This window comes from Nycticebus coucang, chromosome 2 (genome assembly GCF_027406575.1).
Source record: "Nycticebus coucang isolate mNycCou1 chromosome 2, mNycCou1.pri, whole genome shotgun sequence".
Lineage (NCBI taxonomy): Eukaryota > Metazoa > Chordata > Mammalia > Primates > Lorisidae > Nycticebus > Nycticebus coucang.
In genome coordinates, this window is record NC_069781.1 from 116,494,520 (window position 1) to 116,503,489 (window position 8,970).

Genomic DNA, 8,970 nt, shown 5'->3' on the forward strand with positions numbered 1-8,970 from the left:
CCAGGCTTCCCACCCTTCCCAGAATCTGCTAGATTGGGAACCACTGAGGACCATCTGTCTGCAACGACACTCAGCCTTCTGGCTCGGATGGGCATTTCACAGTCAGGGCTGCTTCCAGACACCACTACAGACTCAAATTCCAGTCGAGATGATGGAGGTAGACCCACCAGACACTGACACCAGGTCACCTGTAGCTCTTCCAGCAGAGACGTTTACCAAATCCCAAGCCCCATCTGCCCCATCCTCCAGAGCCATGCAAGGATTTCAGTTTGGAATTCTGAACACCCCACTTACTAATTCTCCATCTTCTGTGGCTCCTGCTGTGCCTTCCTCATCTCCCCTGAGCAGTGTGAGCCTCACTCTGGCATATGGAAACTTTGCAGCCTCGGCCCCGCTAAAAAGCCAAAACCAAGCCCACGCCAGCCAGGCTTTGGCACTGCTGCTCATTCAGCTTTTCGAGGTTTGGTAACCACAGCCTCTGCCTTGGGCACACCTGCCGCCACTCAGCCAGCCTTGGCTACCACCATGGCTGTTTTCTCCCTTGCTAGAGCCTCCACCCCCAGCTTTAGAGCCACAACCCAAACCAGCAGCAGAGGCCCCATTAGTTCAATGTCTGGTCCCTTCCCACTGGGGACATCAGCTGCCCCCCCTGCCAGTGAAGATGTTGAGATGAGTGAGGATATCTCAGGTGACAGCTCTGCTGCAGCCACCATCCCTGCCTCTGCAGCTACAACCAAAACCAGCAGAAGTAGGTCCCGTAGATCGGTGTCACATGCCTTCTCCTGGGGACATTGGCAGTCCCACCTGCCAGTCAAGACGTTGAGATGAATGAGGATACCCCAGACCACACAGCCACCACCTCTGGCTTGACAGCTACAACCCAAACCACCAGCAGTGGGACCAGTGGCTCAGTGCTTGGCTCCTACACATTAGCAGCCTCAGCAGTTCCAGCTGGCAGCAGGGCCTTGGGAATCAGTGTGGCTACCCCAGGCTCTAGATCCACATCAGGAGAGTTTAGCGTCGGAGCGGCACAGAATGGGACCACGAGCACTACCGCCAGCTATGGGGGAAGCTTATGTCAGAAAAGGCCGGGCACACCCATCCCAACAAGCGAGGTCTTCAAGGTGCCCAGCCCGCCTGCCAAGAAACCTGCACGTGGAGCCACCTCCAGCGCCACCTTCCATCAGAACACCACCACCACTGGAGTGGGCACATTGGGCATCAGCGTCTCCATTAGAGCGTCCTCAACACCCACCCAGGGCTTTGTTGGAGGTGGGCTTGTCGTGTCTCCAGTCCCTGCATTTCCCATTAATGTAGGATCCCAGAATCCAGGTGCTCAGCCGCAACTGAAAGTCAGAAAGAGACTCACCTCTAAGAAGTTGCCTTTGTCCCTTAACTCTGGTCCCCCAGCACCTTTCCCAAATCTGGACCATGGCACCCATAAGGAAGAGCATTTTACGCTTCGAGTTACATGAAGAAAGTTCCCTCCAGGTCTTTGGATTCAGCCACCAGCAGGGCAGTGGCATCCCTTGTGCCCTTTGCCTTCTCCTGGGGAAAGTACCTGCCTTGGGGGAAGGGAAGGCTGCTTACAGCAGGGCAGAGCCAGGGACCTTTACTTAGACGATCTCACTGGTGAGGCTGCAGAACATTCTGTACATTCAGTTCACTCACTTCCTAACTCTTGCTTAGTGTGTAACCTTACTCAGGTGGCCTCCCTGCCCACCTTTGCCCTGGGAGCCATCTTTGCTGGCAGCTATAAGGTGCAGCCCACTTGGATGTCTGTGCATTTGGTAGGATTGGGAAGGACTTGTTATCCCTAAAACATTTCCTTACTTGGCTTGGCTATCAGAAGTGGCTCTCTTGCCTGAGTTCCCTTAGGGCAGTGGTTCTCAACCTTCCTAATGCCGTGGCCCTTTAATACAGTTCTTGTGGGTCACGACGCACAGGTTGAGAACCACTGCCTTAGGGGACTCTTTCTCCATTTCCTGCTGCTTTGTCCCTTGTAGGATTTAATCACAGTGTCTGCTGCCTTTGCCATTTTCCTCCTGTCTATTCTGAGTCATTGCCTCATCTCCCAACCTCTCTGCCAGCTGGCCCCTAAAAGCTTGCTGGCAAAAGACTGTTAGCATGGCAGAGCCAGGAGTGACCACTTCCCTCCACGAGGGCAAACCTCTTAGGGCAGGCAGGACACCCACGCCGGCCTGATGCTCCTGCCTATGTTTGAGGAGAAATCGAATTGTATGAGTGGCGGCATGTTGGGACTTAATTGCTTCAAGTTTCCCGAGGCCCAGCTAACCGAAGGTGGACAGTACAACCATTGTAAGGCTGGAAGTGCTGACCCTGAATTTCAAAAGGTTTTTGCCTTTAAGGGCTGGCAGACCTGGATGGTGGGGGTGAGGACGAGGGGAGTAAATACCTTCCAGTGACAGCTGGCTGCTTATAAACTTGAAGCAGTTAAGCCTGGCACTCCCAACTTGCCAACATTCATACAATTCAATTCTTCCTCAAACATTCATAGGCATGAGCATCACACAAATAACACAGGACAAGGCCACCCACATATCATCTCGGAGAGGCAGACAATGGCCCCATGAGGCCCCCAGGGAGGTGGGGTAGGTGGCAGCAGACAGCAGGCCTGGGTGTCCTGTCTGCTCTAAGAGCTTTGCCTTCATGATGGGAAGCAGCTCACCTCTGGCTCTGCCATGCTAACAGTCTTTTGCCACCAAGCTCTTAGGGGCCAAACTGCCAGAGAGGACTCGAGATGAGACATTGACTGAAAAAATGGCAGGAAGAAAGTGGCAAAGGCAGCACCCACCCTGGTCTCCAAGATAAAGCTGAACTTCAAGATCATTTTCAAACAATGAAATCCTACAAGGGATGAGGGAGTATTGCCCTCCACTTATGAGACCTCACTGGGGGCTACCTCACCCATACTCTCAGTTACAAACCCTACCTTAATCAGCCATGCTTTCAGGTTGCAACTTAGTTATTTTCCCTCCGAGAGCCCTGTCCAGTCATTTCCCCTTTTCTGCTTTATACTACAACCACATACCCAGGCCCAAGAGCCCCACTGTCATGCCCACCCTCTTTGGGAGAAGAGTGAATACGAGTGTCATGGCAACTTTTCTGAAGACTGTTCTACGGTTGGGATTTTGCCATCACCTGTTAAGACCAAAATTTGGGGTCACATACTAATGTAGAGTATAGTTTGTTAACACCATTTTCATTGTTTTAAGGTGTTTACTATATTTCTTTAAAAGCTGAGGATGCTGAATGATCTTAAGTGAAATGTTAATACCTTTTGTTTTGATGTATTAGAATTTAGGGTTAGAAAATCATAATAGCTGTTGTTAAAACAACAAGAAATATGCCTGTGTTTCTGTCGCCACTTCCAAAATATGAATGTTTCCATAGAATGCTTTATAGTCATCATGTCTGTGACAGAAGCCCAACCTCCAATTTATCTGTTTCTTACAGAGTGGTTCTGTATATTCCAGTTACCTAGAGGCTCTTTGGAGATTTTTGATACAATTTAAGGAAGAGGGCTAGATATCTGCTTTTGGAATCAGACAAAACAGGAATATTTATCGTATTTGTGTATCTGTATGTATTTTTATACTATCTTTGATACCTTACACATAGTTTTCACAATTTATGTTGCCACCACCATGAAGAAATAAAAGCACTTCCAAAAGGCAGGTTTTTACAAACAAAATTCTGAGAACAAATTTTAACTTTGTAAGATAAATAGTCAGAAATTGAACCCTCAGTAATAACCAACATTGGGAATATTGATCTGTTAGTTTACAATGTTGCCTCTTCATTTGCATGGAAGTTGATGGTCAGGTACACAAAGTTATTTTTTACTGTTCAAAATAAGTCATGTGAAAAGATGTTATTTTATTTTCAAATGTATGCATTGTAGCCCTGAGTTTCAAGCTGTATAAAAAATTAAATTGGAATGTATTATTGAAAAGTGAATTTTGAAATTCTACTTTGTCAAATTATACCTAATTTGGAATAAGGGAAGGAGCAACAGCTAAAAGATGGGTTCTGTCCTCTAAATGGAAAAGTCTCAGTATAAATATTTAAAAAATGAAAATAACAATAAAAAAAGAAAAAGATAAATACCTAGAAGTTCAGGGGATCCCAGGGCCACCCTTACTTCAGACCAGCTGGCTATAAATTCAGGGGTTCCCACAACCACCTTTTTGGTTGATAATTCTCTAGAATGACTCACAGAACTCCGGAAAGTGCTAGATTTGTGAGCACAGTTTCTTAGAGTGAAAGGATGCACATTAGAACTGTGGAAGGAAGAGACACCTAGAGCAGAATCTGGAGCAGGTCCAGATGTGCAGTCTCGGGTCCTGGGAACACGTTCCCCTCCTAGTATCAACAAGGTGAGGCAGTACACACAGAGTCCCGCCAACCCAGGAAGCTCAGCCGAGCCCCAGGTGTTCAGGCTTTTTCATGAACTTGATCACATGGTGTTTGTGTAGCTGACCATTAGCCTTCAGCCCTTCTGGTGGTCAGAAGTCAAATGGCATGTCCCAAAGCTCCCAACATACATCACCTTCTTAGACTGTCTGATGGCTAAATCCCCCAGGCAGATAACAATGCTGTGACGAGGCAGGACACTCCAGGACTTTGAGATTTCCTCCCAGTAGCTGAAGCCAGAGACCAGACATCTCTCCAGGTGAAGAGAATTCTTTGCCCCACACTGCCCGGCCTGTATCAGGGAAGACATGTTCACCCTGAGCTTGCTTGCCCTGTGTAGCTGCCATGACACTATCCATAAACATCCTGGTTTTCCTCTCCTTCTGGGCACGTGGTGGGGTTATGCTTCTTTCCTTTAGCCCTTTGAAGGCAGATGTGCCCTAATGACTTGCCTTAGTAGGGGAAATGTAAGAGGAAGTGATGAGAAGGCAGAAACTTCAGTCAACATAGGTTCACCACGTTCCCTTCCCTGATCTCAGGAGCCTGTGGAAACAGGTTGGGATGAAGGGCCCCTGAGCCTGGGTCCCTGAGAAACTAGGAATAAGTGCCCCTCACCAACCCTTGATACACTGTCCACATCAGTGAGCGGGAACCCTTTGTTGTGTTAAACAGCTAAGATTGGGGATTTTTATGGTAGCGCAGCTTATCCTGGTAGCCGGATATTACTCTGTGGTGGATCGTGGGCAAGTTCTTTCTCTTCCCTGTGCCCCAGGTTTCTTCTTATTAAAAGCAGACAGTAGTACCTGCCTTTGGAGGCTATGGCAAGAACAAATGTTACACCTGGTAGTAGTTTGCTAGAGAAGTCCTAAGAAAGCACTACAGACTTGGTGGCATAAACAATTATTGTCCTAGAGTTCTGGAGGCTGGAAGTTCAAGATCATGACCGCAGGGCTGGCTTCCTCTGAAGCCCTCTCCCTGTCTTCTTCATCCCTCTTCACATAATGATTCCTTTGTGTGTGTCTGTGTGTTCATGTCCTAGTCTCCACCGTGTATAAGGACAACAGTCATCTTGGATTAGAGTTCACCCTAATGACCTCATTGTAACTTCAATATCTCCTTAAAGGTCCTATGTCTATGTACAGTCACATGATGACAGACTGAGGGCTAGCACGTCAACATATGCTCTTCAGGGGGACACAGTTCAGCCCATATTACACGTGGGAAACAGTTACAGTAGAACAGTACATGGCACAGTAAATGTTCAAGTTGCTTAGTGATTATTGTGGTTGCTACCCGAATCTTTGGTCATACTGTTAAGAAAATATGGTCAAGACTTACTTTTACTGGAAGAAAGTTGCTAAACACTATGTTTGATATTATCCCTAGTTAATGAATATATAATAAACAAATAGTCATGTAAGCTTAGGCACAAAACATTTAAAAAATACAAACAAGCCACTCTGAAATTGCTACATGCCATACTAGCTGAAATATGATATTCTGGAAAAAATAAAACTAGAGACAGTGAAAGGATTAGTAGTTGCCAGAGGTTGTGGAGAAGGTTGGAAAGAACAGGCAGAGCACAGAGGATCTTTAGAGCAGTGAAACTACTCGGTATGATACTATAATGGTGGATACACGCCATGTGTCCAAACTCAGAGAACGTACAACAGCAAGTTGTTGCCTTAATGTAAACCGTGACTTTGGATAATAACAGCATATCAATGTACGTTCTTCTGTTGTTCCAGATGTGCCTTTCCAGTGGGGGATGTTGGTAGTGTGAAGGCTCTGAGGGAGGGGGACAGGCGCCGTATGGAACTCCCTATACTTTCTGCTCAATTTCGCAGAGCACCTGACTTCGCCTAGGAAATAGTCCATTAAAATTTTAAAAATACAAAACAACATGCCAAACTGTTACTAATAATTGTAAGGAGAGGAGAATAGTTTGAAAATCATCTTGGTTACATATTGTGATGATGTTTCAGGGTCTTTGTGCCTGTATTTTTGTGTGTGTTGTGTGTAAATCTGAAAGGGAGAAAAATGTATAAATTCATATATATAAATAAAGTAGAGGATGACTGGCTATTCTGGGAAGCAATAATCAAAGACATAGGTGGGTGGTCCCCATCCTGTACTTCTGCCCGATGCTCAGGAAAGGTTGGTGAAGCCCTCACTGCTTGCTGGTCCTCTCTGCCAGGGAACATCTCTAAGAGATGCACCAGGCGGGGAGGGCCTGACCCTTGGGAGGAAGCACCGCACCTTGACTAGTAACACCTGGCTGGATCAAGAACTCCAAACACAACGGTGCCTTTGAGAAACAAAGACTTAGGAAAGACCCTGTGTATGTGTGAACAGGTGTTCAGGCGACCATGGGAAGGGTCACTGGAGGAAGCCCCCACCAGGTCCAGAACTAACAGGGAAGGACTTCCTTGGGAGCCACAAGAGATCATAGGGCACAGTGAGGCCTTTTGAGCCAGGGCAGAAACCCACTGGCCCTTTCCCCCTTTCCACTAATTACAGTATTTTCTTTTTTTTTTTTTTCCTTTTTTTTTTTTTATTGTTGGGGATTCATTGGGGGTACAATAAGCCAGTTACACTGATTGCAATTGTTAGGTAAAGTCCCTCTTGCAATCATGTCTTGCCCCCATAAAGTGTGACACACACTAAGGCCCCACCCTCCTCCCTCCATCCCTCTTTCTGCTTCCCCCCCCATAACCTTAATCGTCATTAATTGTCCTCATATCAAGATTGAGTACATAGGATTCATGCTTCTCCATTCTTGTGATGCTTTACTAAGAATAATGTCTTCCACATTCATCCAGGTTAATACGAAGGATGTAAAGTCCCCATTTTTTTTAATGGCTGAATAGTATTCCATGGTATACATATACCACAGCTTGTTAATCCATTCCTGGGTTGGTGGGCATTTAGGCTGTTTCCACATTTTGGCGATTGTAAATTGAGCTGCAATAAACAGTCTAGTACAAGTGTCCTTATGATAAAAGGATTTCTTTCCTTCTCCGTAGATGCCCAGTAATGGGATTGCAGGATCAAATGGGAGGTCTAGCTTGAGTGCTTTGAGGTTTCTCCATACTTCCTTCCAGAAAGGTTGTACTAGTTTGCAGTCCCACCAGCAGTGTAAAAGTGTTCCCTTCTCTCCATATCCACGCCAGCATCTGCAGTTTTGAGATTTTGTGATGTGGGCCATTCTCACTGGGGTTAGATGATATCTCAGGGTTGTTTTGATTTGCATTTCTCTAATATATAGAGATGATGAACATTTTTTCATGTGTTTGTTAGCCATTCGTCTGTCGTCTTTAGAGAAAGTTCTATTGATGTCTCTTGCCCATTGATATAAGGGATTGTTGGCTTTTTTCTTGTGGATTAATTTGAGTTCTCTATAGATCCTGGTTATCAAGCTTTTATCTGATTGAAAATATGCAAATATCCTTTCCCATTGTGTAGGTTGTCTCTTTGCTTTGGTTATTGTCTCCTTAGCTGTACAGAAGCTTTTCAGTTTAATGAAGTCCCATTTGTTTATTTTTGTTGTTGTTGCAATTGCCATGGCAGTCTTCTTCATGAAGTCTTTCCCCAGGCCAATATCTTCCAGTGTTTTTCCTATGCTTTCTTGGAGGATTTTTATTGTTTCATGCCTTAAATTTAAGTCCTTTATCCATCTTGAATCAATTTTTGTGAGTGGGGAAAGGTGTGGGTCCAGTTTCAGTCTTTTACATGTAGACATCCAGTTCTCCCAACACCATTTATTGAATAGGGAGTCTTTCCCCCAAGGTAAGTTCTTGTTTGGTTTATCAAAGATTAGGTGGTTGTAAGATGTTAGTTTCATTTCTTGGTGTTCAATTCGATTCCAAGTGTCTATGTCTCTGTTTTTGTGCCAGTACCATGCTGTCTTGACCACTATGGCTTTGTAGTACAGACTAAAATCTGGTATGCTGATGCCCCCAGCTTTATTTTTGTTACTAAGAACTGCCTTAGCTATACGGGGTTTTTTCCGGTTCCATACAAAACGCAGAATCATTTTTTCCAAATCTTGAAAGTACGATGTAGGTACTTTGATAGGAATGGCATTGAATAGGTAGATTGCTTTGGGAAGTATAGACATTTTAACAATGTTGATTCTTCCCATCCATGAGCATGGTATGTTCTTCCATTTGTTAATATCCTCTGCTATTTCCTTTCTGAGGATTTCATAGTTTTCTTTATAGAGGTCCTTCACCTCCTTTGTTAGGTATACTCCTAGGTATTTCATTTTCTTTGAAACTATGGTGAAGGGAGTTGTGTCCTTAATTAGCTTCTCATCTTCACTGTTATTGGTGTATACAAAGGCTACTGACTTGTGGACATTGATTTTATACCCTGAAACATTACTGTATTTTTTTGATGACTTCTAGGAGTCTTGTGGTTGAGTCTTTGGGGTTCTCTAAGTATAAGATCATGTCATCAGCAAAGAGGGAGAGTTTGACCTCCTCTGCTCCCATTTGGATTCCCTTTATTTCCTTGTCTTGCCTAATTGTA